At 39.4% G+C, this 20121-nt stretch overlaps 1 protein-coding gene and 1 long non-coding RNA gene across 2 annotated transcripts in view; one reads left to right on the top strand and one right to left on the bottom strand.

Annotated features, from left to right (window-relative positions):
- LOC119507198 overlaps positions 1-20121 on the bottom strand; it is a 308269-nt gene that overhangs the window by 251214 nt on the left and 36934 nt on the right. The window lies entirely within an intron of this gene.
- On the top strand, positions 64-13455 carry LOC119507201. The gene is made up of 3 exons (XR_005211163.1): positions 64-153; positions 629-692; positions 13414-13455. It is a non-coding gene; the product is annotated as an uncharacterized LOC119507201 (long non-coding RNA).

The following is a 20121-nucleotide window of genomic DNA, read 5'->3' on the forward strand; positions in this document are numbered from 1 at the left end:
CACACCCCATCTGGAACCTGGGAATCCAACATTTCGTCAGTGACTCATATAAAGTCATACAGGACATGTTAAAAAAATCCTCAGAAAACACAAAGCCAAGAGATGGCTAATGAGACCGATCCAGAATTGAGGGTTAATGACTGAAAAATACTCGTAAGTATGCTTATTTTTTTCTTATATAATTGAGAGTAAAGAAATATAATTTAGATAAAAATATGGGTAGTTAGACGTAGGTTGAGCTCCACATGTAGAAGCTGATGTCCATCTGGGGTGAACTCTAGAAAGATGCCTCAACACTATATCTTTAACTTGCTTCTCTTCACCATTTCAACAAGTCATCCTTGACAAATCTAAAGGTAACTGAGACAGATACTAACATAAATCTGATTGATGACAAAAATCAAGAATCAAAATCTTGTTGATAGCCATGAGCCCTGGACTGAAACCAGTGATGTGCTGAAGCCAACTTGCACCAGTCCAGGAGAGCTGATGTACACATCTCTTCCCAACTGTGCATTCAACAAAGTCACAGTGGTGGCTTGAAACTGGCCTATGCAGATGTATTTACACCATGGAAACTGGCACACTATAATCAGGGCTTTTTATTTTTCTTTTTTTTCCCCCTCAGCAACCAGTTCTAAGACCCTTACGAAGTACAACACTGACCGAAATCTTTCATATCCTTAATGCAGGTGAGTCAACTTACTAGTCATTTTAACTCATTTGAAACTCCTACAGGATGACCTGTCTCCTGACTTCCTCTGGTACCTGATACGTGTCTTGGCACCCCACCTTGTCCTTGTAAGTCCTCAGGAACAACAGGACATATCCAGCAGCTTGGGGACAATACGACCTTTTTGGTAGATGGAAGAATGAGCCTGCTTCTTCTCCCTACCCAAGCACTTCATACTTTGAACCCAAATACTGTACTTCATATTTATTCCTATCAAATGACTTTCTGTTGGTTCTCTAAGATATTCCATCACTTACCAGCTTCATTATTTTGGGTAGTCATATAAATTTTCTGAGCCTCATCAGAATGATTACTTACAAAATGCAGCCAATACTAATTTCAAAGTATTGTTGGGAGGATAAAATTATATATGAATTTGAAAATAATCTGCATTTGTCATTGCCTATAGGTTTTTAAAACTTCCTTACCAATATCTCATAAAATACATCAGGATATCACATAAAACTCAAAGATGATAGTGTAAACAAAATACAATTTAAGGTTTTGACAAATTAAAATTTTTTTGGAAAAAAGTTAAAATTTTAGACCTTGACAAAATCAATTGGTAAATGTCTTAGCTCATCAGAAATGATTGTTTATAGATACATTTATAGATCATTTATCAAATGGACCCTGTTTAATTGAAGGCATTGGAGGGTTTGGACTGGCCTGGATTCACAAGGACTATGATGATGATTGCAATGACCATGGAGGTGACACCAGTCAACTGGTGTAAACTGTGTAAACCACGGACCACAGGCCCAGTGATTCATGCTTTAAATGATTATCTCATTTAATCTTCACTCACTCCTATCAGAATGAACTGTTAATACCCAGATTCTTCTGATAAGAAAACAGAGACTACAGAGAGGAAACAGCGAGCTTACTTCATGACATGGCTGGGATTCAAACTCTCTCTGCTGAACCCTGAGCCCAAAATGCAAAAACATGTGTATCTGTGAAAATGGCACTTTCTTCCAGGTCATTGCTGTCAATTTGTACTACCGAAAAAGATGAGAAAAGGGGTTTTCCCCAGAAGGACATCCCTAGAGAAAGGGAGAAGATACCCTCTGGCTTATGTCTTTATTTAACTTACAAGAGCACACAGGCCAAATTAAATGAGTTTCCCATTTTATCCCAAAATAATAAAACCAGGAGTGTTCAAGAAAAAAAAAGATATTATGAGCTAATAAAAATACTATATTTGGTGTACAAGGGAGCTTCCTTGGCAACTATATAATGCAGGTTATTATCACCACTTTTTTTTTTTTCCTTTGTGGTTCTACAAGCGTGTTTTCCCGAGGCTACTGGGCAGCAGTATGAGGGTTTCCTTGTGCAGGACCAATGCAAGGAATTTGTTTATTTCCATTCATTTCCCACTGATATAAGCAGATACATAAGTTGAGCTTTACCTCGAAAAAGTGCCTGAAGATGCGACTGATGTGTTTTACCTTGTGGACTGTAAAGAAATATTGCTGTGGCTGTATCTACTCGATCTTGAACTGTTTATTATAGCCCCAGAGAACCTGATATTAAGCTGCTCTTTGAGTCTTATCCAGGCATAATGTGCTGCTCGGCTGAAAGGCTGGCACCGGGAAGAAGATGCAGAGGGTGTAATCACAGCCATTACGGAGAGCCATCAATGCAGCCAAACCTGCACTTTCCACAGTCAGCAGTAGGCAGCTCGATGAAAAGGAACTATTAGAAACCAAACCCAGCCCTCGATATGCAATAAACGGCAGAGAGAAAACCTATTAGGGAACTGCTTCCACGGGAAAGGGGAAACGCTGTCATTCTCTAAAGAGAAGAGGTTCAGTGTTAGTTTAAAAAGGTCAGCTTCTCAGGGTAAACTGACAACACCAGTGTTGGAAAGCTGCCACCTTCTATAAAGCTCACAGCTCCAGACACCATATTTTGCCCTTGTTAGGCGGGTGCCTTTTGGAGGGGGACACATCCTCTCATCCATCTCGGGGCTTTTCTTCCTCACAGGACTTAGCATTAAGTCCAGTTTGGGTCACTGAGGAAATGGAGTCAGGGCACTTTATCGGAACATTTGTGTCACCACCTGTCCTTCCTATTAAGGCAGCAGCCGAGGTATTTTCTCCCGTGTTCTCTGAACATGCTTTCCACACAGGACTGAGGAAATCACAATGGAATGAAGCAGCATCTTCCCTCGGCCCTGAACACCTTGAGCTCACTGAAAAAGCCCTGAGGAAGTTTTGTGTTGTGATTCAAAAACATGGGAAGTGGAAAAAAGGGGTTCTAGGAAAGAATGGCTTCAGATAATACATGGTGGGAGTGGAAGAAGCCAGTTTTTGCTATGCTTTCTTTATCTCAGAACTTTGGAAATTTTGTTCATGAGTATATACGATGCAATGCTACCTCAACTAAGCACCTAGCAGTGTGGGTTTTAACTGAGTCTATATTCATCCCAAATGGAGTGCAGCAAGAAAGCACTGACATCTTTTAAAGCAATGCTGCAAATTGGGATTGACTTTGGAGAGGTCACCTCTTTTTTAAAGGAAAACACTGTGTTCTCTGATTATCTGCCATACACTGTTCCACATATCACTATTCAGAAAAGCTAAACATCTCTGAGTACCAGGCTGACAAAGAGGTCAGAAAAGGCGTGTTTTTAAATAAAGCATCACTGAAGGGTGGAATTAAAAACGAGGGTGTAATGGCAGCTCTGGATTTAACCAATTAAGAAAGAAAACCCTATAATAATGATGGCCAACCATCTGGATAGATAAATCAACGTGAAAATAATAGTCCATCCCATAGTAAACTCTTACAGTGATTAGCTTGGACAGAGAAGGGTGGCCATGGATGACCTGAGTTACTAGGGTGGGATGTTAATGGATTTTATATTTGTGGTATTTGCTCACCTCACAATTGTCCTTGAACCTGAACTGAATTTCACATATGCTATTTTCTATACTTTCTTCTTTTTTTTTTTTCCCCGTAGAATGGGACATGAACTTTTGAATGCTCCTGTCTGCACTGTGTCAAAGGCTGAGATAGTAATCTATCAAGTACGCAGCGTTATTTATAGTGAATTGCAGAGTGAAGCTGACTGGTTGAAAAGTAGCTCAAGCTTGGGTTCCTGGGTTTATCAAGAGTTTTACAGTGTTCTCATTTTACTCGGAAGTCAGAGTTTTATCAAATGATCAACCCAGATGGAATGGGAAACCCCCAGGCCAGGTGCCAGAAGCAATCAATCAGAAGTCTCCATGTAAGCCCACAACATTATAACCATGGTTTGGATGTATTATATCCCCCCAAATGCCATGTTCTTTGATGCAATCTTGCAGGGGCAGGCGTATTAGTGTTGTTTAGGTTGGAACCTACTGATTGAGTGTTTCCATGGAGATGTGACTCAATCAACTGTGGGCAAGATCTTTGGATAATTTCCATGGAGGTGTAACCCCACCCATTCAGGGTGGGTTTCATTAAATCACTGGAGTCTTATAAAACAGTCACAGACAGAAGGAACTCAGAGCAGTTGTGAGTGACATTTTGGCGAGCAGTCAAGAGAGACATTTTGAAGACGGCTATTCTAGTTTGTTAATGCTGCAGGAATGCAAAACACCAGAAATGGATTAGCTTTTATAAAAGGGGGTTTATTTGGTTACAAAGTTACAGTCTTAAGGCCATACAGTTTCAAGGTAAGTCATCAACAATCAGATACCTTCACTGGAGGATGGCCAATGGTGTCCAGAAAACCTCTGTTAGCTGGGAAGGCACGTGGCTGGCATCTGCTCCAAAGTTCTGGTTTCAAAATGGCTTTCTCCCTGGATGTTCCTCTCTAGGCTGCAGCTTCTCTCCAAAATGTCACTCTCAGTTGCTCTTGGGGTGTTTGTCCTCTCTTAGCTTCTCCGGAGCAAAAGTCTGCTTTCAAAGGCCATCTCTAAAATGTTTCTGTAAACTGCAGCTCCTCTCTTAGCTCCTGTGCATTCTTCAAAGTGTCCCTCTTGGCTGTAGCAGCTTGCTCCTTCTATCTGAGCTTATATAGTGCTCTAGTAAATTAATCAAGGCCCATGCTGAATTGGCGGGGCCACACCTCCATGGAAATTAGCCAATCAGAGTTATCACCCACAGTTGGGTGGGGTGCATTTCCATGGAAACAACCTAATCCAAACGTTCTAACTTAATCCCCACTAATATGTCTGCCCCACAAGATTGCATCAAAGAATATGGTTTTTTCTGGGGGACATAATACATTCAAACCTGCACAACAGCCACTGAAAGTAGACTTTTGCTACTCCAGAGTTTGCCTGGGAGAAACTAAGAGAATACCCCCCAGACACCTAGAGAGAAATATCCGGGGAGAAAGCCATTTTGAAACACAACCTGGGAGCAAAGGAAGAAGATGCCAGCTTAGTGCCTTCCCAGACAACACAGGTGTTCCAGATGCCATTGGCCTTACTTCGGTGAAGGAACCCTATTGTTGATGCCTTACCTTGGACATTTTATGGCTTTAAGACTGTAACTTTGTAACCAAATAAACCTCCTTTATCAAAGCCAATCCATTTCTGATGTTTTGCAAAATGGCAGCATTAGCAAACCAGAACACATGGTGACCAAACACACTCAATGGGAATTTGTCCAACCCATTTGCCATAAGGAAAGCCAGTAATGTTCTGTCTCACATTTTCCAATTTTTAGTTTTAAATCCAGCAAACTTGCCTACAGAAATTATCTTTTTTATAGGCCTGTTTGGTTTTTGCAATACACCTTTGATAATCATTTTAAAATTAGACTTAAGGAAAACAAATTATATTTCAGAATTAGTTACAGACATAAAGAAACCACATCAAGTGCAGTTTCTGTCCTCAAAGACCTGATATTTCCAAGATCCCTATATCCATTTGGATCTTTGATGTAGCTCACAGGTTCCTCCAAACTTGTCTAAAACTGCTCTCTGGATCTTCCTCCTATCCAAAACCTGTCCCACTGTCCTCCTCTGTCCCTCACGTCCCTCCCCCCGTGGCTTTGCTGACGTTTGGGACCACTACCTGATGCTGGCCCCTCCCTCACCACCACTGCACATGCAGGCCATACCAAATCCCATAGAGTGAGCCTCCTCTGTAGAGTTTCTCCCTTTCCACAGCCACCACCCTAGTCCAGCGTGCTACCATTTCACACTGACTGTCACAAAAAATCTTTTAACTAGTTTCCCAAGATTTCCTCCCTACAATGTAAGCATCCCCCATGTCTTACCCAGAAATTGTTTAAAAATGCAAATGCAGCAATGTCAACCTATTTCTTTAAAACTTTGGTGGTGGAGTCAAATCAGAATATATAACATGGTCTGCAAGCCTTTCACAATCTGGTCCTGCCCCCACTTGCAGCTTCATCTCCTGTCGACCCCCCTTTCCTACCCCCCATGACTTCTGGGCCCAGGCACAGGGGCCCTTATCACTCTTTCCATTGTACTAAGTGCTTTCTGGCAACAGGGCCCTTAGGACACTCTTTTATGCATCTCTTAATTAACCATCAATAAAATTTTGGATTTCTATTTGGTAGTGGGGAATAATCTTCGCCACTCCTGAAATTTCCTACCTATGAAGGCAGCTGAATCACTGTTACTCATTGGTCTTTCTCTACTCCAGGGAGGTGGAGGGACTTATCTGACTGACAAATTTAGGAAGAATAACTGGGCATGCTCACTTCAGCTCTGCTCTTCTTTCTTCTGGGAGTGAGGAACAGGAAAAATGAGTTCCCATCTACTTGATCTCACCAGAGGGAGTTGGAGACCATACCACCTGGGGGGAAGGCTACTCACAGCCTCATTCTGGGGTTCAGTTAGCAGGCCCTCTGGCTTTCATGCCAAGGGACGTCTTCCAACTTGTATAGCTGATGGCTTGTCTCTGTCTCCATCAAGGCATTGAGATACTGGGTGGGGCACCCTCAGGTCATCCAATAATGGTCAAATGCCTTTTCCTCAGAGGAGGTCACTGAGCTGGTTTGAATGTATTAAGTACTCCATAAAAGACTTCTTTTAATCTACTCTTGTGGGGGCAGACCTACTGTGGGTGGGATTTTTTGATTAGCTTGTTTCCATGGAGATGTGACCCTGCCCATTCAAGGTGGGTCTTAATCATCTTTACTGGCATCCTCTATGAGAGGATAAAGGGCAGAGACCTTTTGGAGAGAGCTCAGAGACGCTTAGAGAGAAAACACCCAGAGACATTTTGGAGAAAGGCATTTTGGAACCAGAGCCCAGGAGAGAAACCAGCAGACGTCACTATGTGCCTTCATATATGACAGAGGAACTCCAGATGCCATCACCCTTTCTTCAGTGAAGGTATCCTCTTGTCAATGCCTTAGTTTGGACACTTTTATGGCCTTCCTTAGAACTGTAAATTTGTAAACTAAAAAGCCCCATTGTAAAAGCCAATCCATTTCTGGTATACTGCATTTCCAGCAGCTTTAGCAAACCCAAACAGTCACTGACCTCCTGATGTAGACCCTCCACCCCCCACTCTTCTCTCTCTTAGTACCTTATTCTTTTCCTTCATAGCACTACCACAGTTTGTGATTATACATTTGTGATTATATTCATTTGCAGTTTGTGAATAGGGAACTCATCTCTTTTGTTCAAGAGCATATACAGTGTCTATTTTGGCACAAGGTGTGGCCCCAGGGGTCTCTCAAGAAATACTTGTGAATGAATGAAGATAGATTGGTCCTACTTTTGTATTAACTGCCTCTTCATGTTGTTTTAAAAGCTTGGTGTCCACATCCTTTAAGAATTATTGCTAATTCTTTGAGACCTTTTAACTTTCAAGAAACAACTTCTTCAGCTCTCTCTTTTCCCTATTCCTCAGCCAAACCTGCTCCTGGCCATCTCAACCTTCTCTTTCTTCCAGCCCCCTCCTGCCTGCATCTGTTTCTTCTGAGTGCTGAACCCCACAGCCAAAAACCCTGGTGCCTCCTGATTCAGCGACTTGATTGCCCTGCATGACGTAACAGCTGCCCAAGGCCCAGGTCCAAGTCAGCACCATCAGCAGCTTTGCCCAGAGCACTGCAGAAGGAAGGCCCTGCCTTCTCCTGACCTGGTCTAGAGCCTGTTGATGCTCCTGCAACCATCCCCTCAGCTTCTCAGTCCTCTTTGTTCATGCCGCTGACCCCTGAGGATACTTTCTCTTTGACAAGAATTAAAATTTTGATCTCTAGACTTATGTCCTCCACCCTATTCCTAAAATAATTTGTCTTTCACTTTTATAAATGAAATGAGCACTTCCAACCAGAATTTCTTCATATACCAAAGTCCTTCACTTTGAAGTATCACTGCCTCTCCATTGAGAGGACATTTATCTCCTGCTTTCCAAAATTCAGCCCTCTCTGTAGTTGTAACCTCACATCTCCTTATCTCTAGGGGATTGCTGCCATCCTGTATTTATTTATTCCCTCTTTCTTCAGCAACATGCAATTAAAAAAAAAAAAAAAGAAAAGAAAAGAAACTCAATCCCCCCTGGTATGTCTTCAAACACCACAGGTCTTCAGTGGCTCAATTCTGCCAGCTAAAGCTCTGTTTCTCCCCATTCCATTCTCTGGCAAACTCCTTATACATGTGCCTTATACCCACTGGCTCCACTTCCTTCATCCTCTTCTGCCCTGCAATCCTCCATAGTCGGCCTACTCCTTGGATTTGTTTCTTTTGGCTGCGCTGATTGTGATTTCCTGTTTCTCCTCAACCTCACTGACCTCCCTTTCTCTCTCTGCCTTACTGCATCCATTCCCATCACTTCTCAGTGACCTCAGCTTCTCCTCCTGCTCTCACTGAGACCCTCAACCACCTCATCCAGTTTCACAGCCCCAGCCTTTGTCTCCATGTGGATGGCTCCCCAGCCTGCATTCCCACATGCAATCTCTTCCCTGCACTTCACCCAGTCCCTTACTTCCCAATACCCTCAAGAATTGTCAACCTCAGCATGCTTCAAACCAAATCTCCATCTTCTCATTTGACTTGTGTTTCGGCCTGGGAACATCATCACATCCCACTGGTCACCAAGGACATTGATTCTTCTTTTGAAACATTTCTTTGGTGCATAACTTTCTTCCTAGTCTCCCTGCTAGCACCCTAATCCAGATTTTCACCACAAACCTCCTTCAAGCCTGTGTTCCCTGGGTCTGGAATTCCTTATCCCCAAATATGAGCCTGGCTGATTCTCACGTGTCTGCTCCTGCCCTGCTGCCCCTAGGAAGGCAACCTTCATGACACCACAGCCTCCCTCCCAGGCCAAATCAGATGACCTTTTTCTACCCTGAAGAACCCTGCAGGCTTTCTTGGCACTCATCATCCATCAGGGTTTAGGTGTCTCCATCCCTGGAAGCTTTAAACAACAGAAGTTGCGTCTCTTTATTCTTCAATGCCTTAAAAAATAGTGGATGGAAAAGTAAATTTTTTAACTGAATATCGAAAATAATTTATCCATAGAAACTGCTTCCTATTTCATTGAACAAAACATGTTTCATGAAGCGACTACTCATTTATCCTGGGTGTTAAATTGAGACAACAGAGTCCATCTCATAGGATGTTATTGTCACTGTTGTTAAGGTCAAATAGCTGATGTATGAAAATATCTTAGCCCAATACTGGAAATAGTATTGGTTGTCCATAAATGGTTGCTACAACTATTATTATTATTCTTACTATTATTATTATTATTATTAATGAAGTTACCATCAACTAAAATGTCTGAGCCTCTTTACCCATGTGTCTCTCCATCCTGCACTTATACTTTTGTTTTCTTTTGGGTGTAAGTTCTGGATTTTACATATGGTCTTGTTCAGTTCATCTTGCTAGTGTACCATCTTTCAATGGCAACCATTTCATAAGCATGCTGATGGAGGATGATATAGGACTTGATAGTGACAGGAAATTAGGACAATGACGGGGTATCAGAGGACAGAAGAGAAACATACCCTAAAAAGCAGGAAGAATTAAACCAGTGTACTAATTGGTAGGTTATCATATACCCAAATCGATGAAACATCTCAAGGCTGGTGACCTGGTAGGAAAGAGAGAGAGATGGAGGGAAATGTGGAGTTCTGAAGATCTAAGAGTACAGCTCAAAGGGCTACAAGCCAATGGGCAGAGCAGACCCAAGAGGAAATATTTACTGTGACCAAGGTCTGCTGCATTTGGGCAGAATGATAAAGTCACATGTATGGTTATCTGCCAGCTTAGTCAGAATTGTTTAGCAAAAGCCTCTACATAATAGCTACAGGGAATTAGAAGTTCAAGGAAAAGTCTGTGGCATAGATAGAAAATCTTTGGGAGGGGAGAGGAATAGGAATGGGATCACTTAGGAGGATATTACAGTGATCCAGGCAAGGAAAATCATTGTGATGGAGAGAAGGGGACCGGTTTGAGTGATGTTAGGCAGGGGTGTTGATGCCTTCCTTTGTTCATGGCCAGAGGAAAGAGGCTAAGTCATCCATGCTCTCCATCCAAAGGTCCTGGTCATCAGAACAAATGCTACAAGTACCTTTTGGATCTTTAGCCAAATCTGATTAGAGTACAGGAACAAGACCCTGCAAACTTTGCTAGAAGTCAGCTTATTTCTAACTCTGTGCCTTTGTTTATGCAATTCTTCCCATTCTAAATTATTTTCTTGACCTCTGTGCCAATATATATCCTGTAAGTCCCAGTTGGCCTCACGTCCTTCATGAGTCTTCTCCAGCCAATATTCTTATTCTATCCCCACTCCCAGAGTTAAAGCCTCACTGGGTTTTGGGGGGAAGTGCTTGGATTCCTGGGCCTCCTCCCTACCTGGGGCATGCAACCTGCATTTTTAACAAGCACCCAGGTAATTATATCATCAGGTGTGTCTGAGAAACTCTACCTTCCTCTACTTCATTCAGCAAAGGAAAGACCATAGTTAAAGAAGGAATCCTGGACAAGGCAGAAGAGTTTCCACTAATAATGGTGTGCTAGTTTGGATGTATTATGTCCCCCAAAATGCCATGTTCTTTAATTCAATCTTGTGGTAGCAGACATATTAGTGTTGATTAGGTTGGAATCCTTCAGTTGTTTCCATAGAGATGTGATTCAATCAACTGTGGGTAAAATGTTTGATTAAATTATTTCCATGGAGATATGGACCCCACCCATTGAGGGTGGGTCTTGTTTAATCACTAGAGTCCTATAAAAGAGCTCACAAACAGAAGGAGCTAAGAGTAGCTGAGAGAGACATTTTAGAGATGGCCGCTGAAAGCAGACTTTTGCTGAAACTTTGGAGATACTAGCCTAGAGTTTGCTCCAGAGAAGCTAAGAGAGGATAAATGCCCCAAGAGCAACATTCTGAAGAACACACAGGGGCTGGAACACAACCTGGGATCATCAGATGTCAGCCACATGCCTTCCCAGCTAACAAAGGTTTGCCAGATGCCAACAGCCATTGTTCAATGAAGGTACCCATTGCTGATGCCTTAGTTTGGACACTTTTATGGTCTCAGGTCTGTAACTTTGTAACCAAATAGCCCACCTTTATAAAAGCCAATCCATTTCTGGGATTTTGCATAACAGCAGCATTAGCAAACTGGAACAAATGGTAATATTGATAACTGATAATAACAGTGATGATGATGATGATAGATAGATAGATAAGCCGTCTTTATTTAAATACATCTTTTATTTTAGCACAAGGAAAAGTGTCTTACATGCATGATCTCATCTACCACCTCTTACAGAAACTCTATGAGGAGGGTACTATACTTACTCTCATTATTTAGAGGGATAAGTGGATGTTTAGAGAAATCAAATGACAATTTTTCCAAGGTCACACAGCTAGCAAGCAGCCTGGATGAAATGGGAACTTAACTCTTTTCATTTCATATGGGGAAGCCAGAAATTTCAATTCCCTTCTCTTTTCTCTTACTTCTAGGAACTCATGGCCAGTAGATCATACCCTTATCCTAGAACTTAGTGGTAAATAGGGCAGTGATCAGAATACCACATAAAATCAAATCAATAACTCATATTTACTGCTCTTGGTGCTTTACATACATTAAGACTTAGAATAAACTTATGAGGTAAATATTGCTATTATCCTCATTTTATGGAAGTACCTGAAGTTCAGCGAAGTTAGGTAATTTGCCTAGAGTCACCCAGTTTGTAAGCTGCAGTGCTTCAATTTGAATCTACCTAGGAAGGCCAAAGCTGGGACTCAGAATCACTAAGGGAAACTGCTCTCAAGTCAAATACTGTTCTCTCACAAAGCATGGGGGAGAAGCCATTTTAGGCTGGAATTTTCATTTTTTTACTCAAAATGAAATCATTTCTTCTCTAATAGAGTTTAGGGATACTTTAAGAGAAGGTGCACTCCCATTACAGCACCCACCAAACACTGCACTGCCTTGTATTTTCTCTTTATAGGTCTCTTCCTAGCAGTGTTGTATTAAGTCTTTTCAAACATATAAGAACCTCATGCTTCCTCCAACCACCTTCCTTTCTTTCTCCTCTCTTTGCTCACCTTTTACTCACTCCTCAAACCCCTGAGGTGTGGCTTATACCTCCCTGTCCTGTAAGCTGGCTTTATAAACCAATGGGGATGATTACCAGTGGGTGCTGGCTCAGCCCCTTGGCAGCATCTGCAGGTACCGTGGACAGCTCTCCTTCCTTCTCTCCCAGGGCTCCTGTGCTCCCCTCTCCAGATTCCTTCCTTGGCACCAGGCACTTCTCAGCCTCTTCTGTGGTCTGCTTCTCCCATGCTTTAACTGGTGGGGCCAAGCACTAAACTTTATTCTCCTCACTCCACAGACTCACCCTAGGCTGCCTGATCCATTCTCATGTCTTCAATAAACTATTTGTATGCTGACTGCTCCCACATCTGTAACTTAGACTGGAATTACTTCCTGAGCTCCAGCCTCATTGGATACCCATCTGTCCTCTGGACATTTCTAATTCAATAACACAAAGCCATCTCCTCTCTTCCAGTGCTCCTATCTCAATAAATGTTTCTTTCTAGGCCAGAACCCCAGATGTTTTTCCACCTTCTTCCTAACATCCTACTTCTAACCAATCACCATGTCTTTTTAATTTTATCTCCTAAATTGCTCTTGAAGGTGATCTCTTTGTATCGCCTCCATCACCAGGAGACAGGAAATCCCTGTCTCTCCCACAGCCTTCTAGCTACCTGCAGGGGTACTGATCAGCCCCTTTATTACAGACTTTATGGAAATCGTAGGAAATCATCATCGGTATAAGTGCTAGTACAGACACCACTGCAGCTCAGGTAATAACAATAGTTTATGACATGCTTTCTATATGGCAAGTAAGTGCTAAAGTCTTTATATACATTACTCCTGTGAGGTGGGTGCAATTCTTATCTATATTTCCCTTTTGAGAAAACAGGCAAAGAAATGAAGTAGCTTGCTTCCGTAGCTAGTAAGTGTCTGCCTGACCCCAGAGCCTGTGCTTTCAACCACTAGGTTACATCAGATGTAGGCTGAGGTGGACATCACCTTGCCCTCGTATCAGAGCCTGCACAGTCCTGGGTGCCTGGGTTCTGACTACACACACTCTGTAACCTTTAGTTGATTAAAGCCCACGCCTGCTGGCTGTTGTCTCCAGTTGCTCCCCGGCATCAGATGAGCCCTAAGAGGAAATCTGCTTCCCTGCCCATGTTGACTGTTCGCTAATTATGTTATTTCTTTGTTTCCTTCAGATCCAAGGAGGAGTGCGTTTTTGGGCGAAACAGAGATACAGGTAGGTAGACCTTCAAAAAGACAGTCGATGCTACACTTCATGAAGCAGACAGTTCTCTGGCATTTATGAGACCTTTTAGAAAACAAGTCACTTCCACAAGCAACACAAATGTGGAGTAATCTGATCCCTTCACTGACGCAGCTAAAAATAATGTGCCTCGTTAGCACATTCAAAACAGTGGCATGAAATTACATAGGACAAACTAAAGACCATGTTGGTGGCTCGGCATGGGGTCTGCTTTTCCTCCCATGCAGCTCCATGGGAATTCTTAAACACGCTTTCTCCCTGAGAGCAGCAGTGGAGGCGGCTCTGGCCCCTCTGGAGTGAGCAACATGTTCTTCTTACTCTAATTACACTGGTAATTAGAGCTCAGGTCTTTGAACCTCAACCAACCACGTTCCCCCCTCCAGAGAGTTACACAGGATGAGAATTTGGATTGAAGGTTTACTGTTGGCTTGAGACTTTTTGTTGTTGTGAAGGGATCTTAAAAAAAAAAAAAAAAAACTGTTTATTTGTTTGCTCATTTTGTCTCTGCCTTGTCATGTACCAGTGGTATCCAAATCACCATTTTGTGCTCTGTATATGCTGAAGCAAAGAGCAAAGAAGTTTTCCCCTTCTATCTTTTTTTCCCTTTTTTTGTGTGTGATTTAATAGTTCTACAGCATGCAAGAGTTGACACTTCGTTATTTGTTCTGAAGCTTGGGATCAGAGAATGAATGATCCAAAGAAATCATATACAGGAAGGACACTGGTTTTGTTTCTTTTTCTTTTCCTTTTTTTCTTTTTTTTTTTTTGAGAATTCTGCTTTTGTGTGTGCATTTGAATAAGGTATGTCTTGGTTGGCAAATTACTGATGAGCCAATTAATACACCAGAGTGTAGAGACCTGCCTGAAAAGTTGAGCTCTGGATTATACAGTAAGTAAGAATGAATAGAGTGACTTTGAGAAAGTAATTAAGTGGAGCCATAACCCAATGAATCCCTCAACATCAAAATTTTCAAAAATAGACTCAGTCAAATAATCAGGCTGATTTACAAAGTGATCTACAAAATGAATTATAACTTTAACTAGTTGCCAGAATAAATCCCCTCACATCTTGCATATACAACAAGAATGAATTAGTCCATGTTGAGGAGTAAGACTAAATGGATATTGCAGGCTATTAACAATCTAAGGAAAGGATCAAACATGGAAATCAAATCTCTCACTATCACTGCCAAAAAAAGGTATGGAAACTTCCTATAAACAGAGCATTGTGCCAGATATTTTGAGCAAAGAAAGGTGATAAAGTTATCCACCTTCCATGGCCCATGATCCTGTGGAGATCTTTGCCTATGAAACTGTAACTTAAATACTGAGAAGCCTGTGCCAATAACTAACCCAGGGCTCAAGGAAGAAGAGAGAAAAAGGTCTTCGTCCATATTCATGAAGAACTCCAATGGCTGCATGCTTGCTGCTTGCTCCAACTGATGTTCTCCTGCTTTTTATCAAGTGTCCATTAAATTGAAAACAACAATAACTCCTATCTAAGATTATGACATATCCATTTTCCACTGGATTGAAGCTAAATAAGGTTCTCTGACCAAACATTTAAAGAGAAATAAAAACCTCCAAAATGCTTCTTGACTGAAAGAGTGAACAACAAACTTACAGTTGGAAAAATTAACCCCATAATCAGAAATCATTCAGAACTGCAACCAATCAAATGTTGGTTAATGACTGAATCTCAGTAAGAATGTGAGAACACTCATCCAGACTCTACATGCACACAAAGACCCTCAGCAAAGACTGCAGACTTATGCATTTCAGTCATTTAAAGAAATCTCTGTCCATTCATTAGCTGAGCACTAAGCTAACTGAGTAGATATATAAAGCAATTGATAGAAACTGGCCTTGAGGAAGCCCAGGCATCTAAGATCTACTAAACACTTTAAATCAGCTATTTTAAATATGGTCAAAGAACTAATGGAAAGTCTGAGAATGATCTCTCACCAAATACAGAATATCAATGGATAGATATAAATTATAAAAACAAAAACAAAAATACAAATAGAAATTCTAGGCTGAAAAGTACAATAACTGAAATAAAGACATTCACCTGAGGGGCTCAACAGCAGATTTGAGCAGGCAGAAGAAAGCATAATGAAGAAAAATGAACAGAGCCTCAGAGACATAGGGAACACCATCCATCCAGCATATCAACATCCATACTAGGAATACAGAATGAGAGGAGAGACAGTAATGGGAAAAAGAATATATAAAAAATAATTTAAAAATCTTCCCAAATTGAATGATTAATTCAATCACGATTAATCTACACATTCAAGAAAGACAACAAACTCCAAATAGGATAAACTCAAAGAGATCCATATATAAACACATCATAATCAAATAGCTGAAAGACAAAGAGAGAATCTTGGAAGCAGCACGTATGAGGGATCCTCAATAAGAATAAGAATAACAGTTGATTTCTCATTAGAAATCATGAAGGCCAGAAGGCAGAGGGAGAACATATTCAAAGTGCTGAAAGAAAAAAAATTCAACCAAGAATCCTGTATTTAGCAAAATTATCCTTCAAAAATGAGGGAAACATTAAGATATTTCCAGTTAAACAAAAACAGTGAATTGTCACTAGCAGACTTGTCCTACAAAAAATATTAAAGGGCGTATTTGATTTCATTTAAATCTGAAATGAAAGGACAATAGGCAGCAATTTGAATCCACACAAAGAAATAAAGAGCCCTGGAAAAGGTAATGACATAGGTAAATATAAAAAACAGTATAGATGCATTTTTAACCCTTTTTCTTCCCACCTGATTTAAAAACAATAAATGGATAAAGTGACAATAACAAATCTGTGGTGATTGGCATACAATGTATAAAGATGTAATTTGTATGACTATAATAGCTTGAAGAAGGGAGGAGGGAATGCAGCTATACTGGAGTAAAGTTTTATATACAATTGAAATTGGTATTAAAGTGAATTAGATGAGTATAAGTTAAGATGTTCATTGTCATCCTCAGGATAACTAATAAAAAATTACTCAAAATATATAGTAAAAGAAACAAAAAGGGAATTAAAATGGTACACTAGAAAATATCTATTTAACAGAAAAGAAAGCAGCAAGGGATGAAAAGAGTAGGAAAAAGACTTATAGAAAACAAATCAACATAGGAGATATAAATCCTACCTTATCAGTAATTACATTAAATGTAAATGGCTTTATACATTCCAATCAAAAACAGAGATTAGGAGAATGGATTTTAAAAAATGATCCAACCATGTACTATCTACAAGAGACATGCTTTAAATAAAAAGACACAAAGTGTTCGAAATTAAAAGGATGGAAAAAAGATATACCATGCAAATAGTAATCAAAAATGAACTGGAATGGCTATACTAATATTAGACAAAAATTGTTACTTGAGACAAAGAATGGTATTTTATAAGATATAATGATCAATCCATCAAGAAGATATGACAATCATAAACATATATGGACCTACAAACAGAACAAAACCAACAGAACTGATGGGAGAAAGAAATACTTTGTAACAATAATATTAGAAACTTCAGCATCACACTTTCAATAATGGATAGAACTAGATAAAAGAGTAGCAAGGGAATAGAAGGTGAGCAACACTATAAAACAATTAGATCTAACAGACATCTATGGAACTCTCCACTTAACAACAGCAAAATACAAATTTTTCTCAAGAGTTTGCACATGGAACAATCTCCAGGATCAGCAATGTATTAGTCCATAAGACAAGTCTCAACACATTTAAAAGGACTGAAATCATACAAAGTATGTTCTGTAACTACAATAGAATGAAATTAGAAATCAATAAAAAAAAGAAAATTTTGGAAATTAACAAATAACTGAAAATTAAACAACACATTCTAAATAATCAATGGGAAAATAACAACTGAAATTAGAAAATATTTGATATGACTGAAAACGAAAACACAATATACCAAAACTCATGGGATGAAGCTAATATTCTTGGAGGGACATAAACACGTATATTTAAAAAGAAGAAAGATCTCAGATCAATAACCTAACTTTCTATCTTCAGACACTGGGAAAGGAAGAGAAAAGTAAATCTATAGCAAGCAGAATGAAAGAAATAACAAAGACTGGAGCAAAAATAAGTAGACGTAAGAACAGAAAAACAATAAAATTGATGAAGCCAAAGTTGGCTCTTTTAAAAAAATCAACAAAACTGACAAACCTTATCTAGCCCTCCAGGAACAGAGAGAGAAGATTCAAATTTCTAAAATCAGGAATGAAAGAAGGTATATTAATACCAACCTTCCATAAATAAAAATGGATTGTAAAGGAATACAATGAACAGTTTTATGCCAACAAATTAGATAACCTAGATAAAGTGGACAAATTCGTAGCAAACTACCAAAACTGACTCACGAAGAACTAGATAATCTGAATAGATCTAAAAGAGATTGAGTTAGTAACCAAATAATTTCCTACAAAAGTGCAAGACTAAATGGCTTCACTGGTGAATTCTATCAAACATTTAAAGAAGAATTAAAACCAATCCTTCACAAATTACTGCCACAAAACAACAGAAGAGATAACACCTCCCAACTCATTCTATGAGGTCAGTATTACCCTGATACAAAAGCAGACAAAGATATCAAAATAAAAGAAAACTATAGACCAATATCCCTTATGAATTTAGATGCAAACATCCTCAAGAAAATCTTAGCAAATTTTATCCCACAACATGTAAACATGATTATACAACATGACCAAGCAGGATTTATTCCAGGAATGCAATGTTATTTCAACATATGAAAATCAGTGTAATACAACATATTAAGAGATTTAAAGTTAATATCAACACAATAATCTCAACTGAATTAGAAAAAGCACTTGACAAAATGCAACACCCTTTTATGATAAAATCACTCAACAAACTAGGAATAGAAGGGAACCTAACAGAGAGTACTGAAGAAAAAAGCACAGCTAAATTTATACTTACTGGTGAAAGACTGAAAGTTTTTCCCCTAACATTAGGAACCAGAAAAGGAATAGAAGTGCTCTCATCAATTTTATTTAGCATTGCACTGGAAGTTTTAACCAGAATAATTGGGCAAGAAAAAGAAATAAAAGGCATCCAGATTGCAAAGGTATAAGTATATAAGCACAACTATTTCTATTTGCAGAATGCATGATCTTATAAATATATTCTAAAGAATACACAAAAAAGTGGTCAGAGCTAATAAACAAGTTTAGCACACTTACATGGTACAGGATAAATACACAAAAATCAATTGTATTTCTACACACTAGCAATGAACAATATGAAAATCAATTAAAGTAAACAATTTCATTTACAACAGCATCAAAAAGAATAAAATACTTAAGAATAAATTTAGCAACATAAGTGCAAGACACATACACTGTAGACTATAAAATATCATTGAAAGAAATTAAACAAGACCTAAATAAATGAGAAGACATCCCTTGTTCATGGATTGGAAGACTTACTACTGTTAAGATGGCAATATTTCCCATATTCAATGCAATCCCTATCAAAATCCTAGATGAATTTTTGACATAAATTGCAAAGTGATCTTAAAATTCATATGGAAATGCAAGAGACCCAGAATAGCCAAAATAATCTTTAAGGGAAGAACAAAGTTAGAGGATTCACACTGCTGATTTCAAAATTTACTACAAGGCTACAGTAATCCAGAAAATGTGGTACTGGCATATGGGTGAACACATAGATCAATGGAATAGAATTGAGAGGCCAGAAATAAACCATTACGTTTATGGTCAATCTTTTTAACAAGGGTGCTAAGGACAATCAATGGGGGGAAAGAATAGTCTTTTCAGCAAATACTGCTGGGACAATAGGCTATCTACATGCAAAAGAATGAAGTTGGACCTCCACCTTATACCACATACAAAAAATTCACTCAGAATAAATCAAAGACCTAAATGTAAGAGCTAGAACTATAAAACACTTAAGTGTTTAAATCTCTGTGATCTCGGATCTGGCACTGGTTTCATAGATACAACATCCAAAACACAAACAACAAAAGAAAAAAATAGATAAACTGAACATCATCCAAATTAAAACCTTTTACATATCAAGAAAGTGAAAAGACAGCTCAGAATGGGGGAAAATGTTTATAAATCATACATCTGAAAAGGATCTAGTATTCATAATATGTAAAATACTGTTAAAACTCACCAATAAAAAGACAACCCAATTTAAAAATGGGCAAGGAATTTGAATAGGTTTTTAGAAGAAGATATACAAATAGCCAATATGTACATGAAGAGATACAAATCAAATCCACCATGAGATGCCCAATCATTCCCACCAGATTATCTGTAATCAAAAACACCAATAATAACAAGTATGGACAAGGACATGGGGACATTGGAACCCTCATTCAGCACTGTGAGAAGGGAAAATGGTGCTGCCACTGTGGAAAACAGTTTGGCAGTTCCTCAAAAAGTTAAAGAAAGAATGACCATATCACTCAGGAGTTCCACTCCTAGGTTTATATGTAAGAGAACTGAAAACATATGTCCACGCAAAAACTTTTACACAAATGTTCATGGTAGCATTATTCTTGATATCTGAAAGTAGAAACAACCCAAATGTCCATTAATTGGTGAATGGA

This window comes from Choloepus didactylus, chromosome 12 (genome assembly GCF_015220235.1).
Source record: "Choloepus didactylus isolate mChoDid1 chromosome 12, mChoDid1.pri, whole genome shotgun sequence".
In the NCBI taxonomy this organism is placed as follows: Eukaryota; Metazoa; Chordata; class Mammalia; order Pilosa; family Megalonychidae; genus Choloepus; species Choloepus didactylus.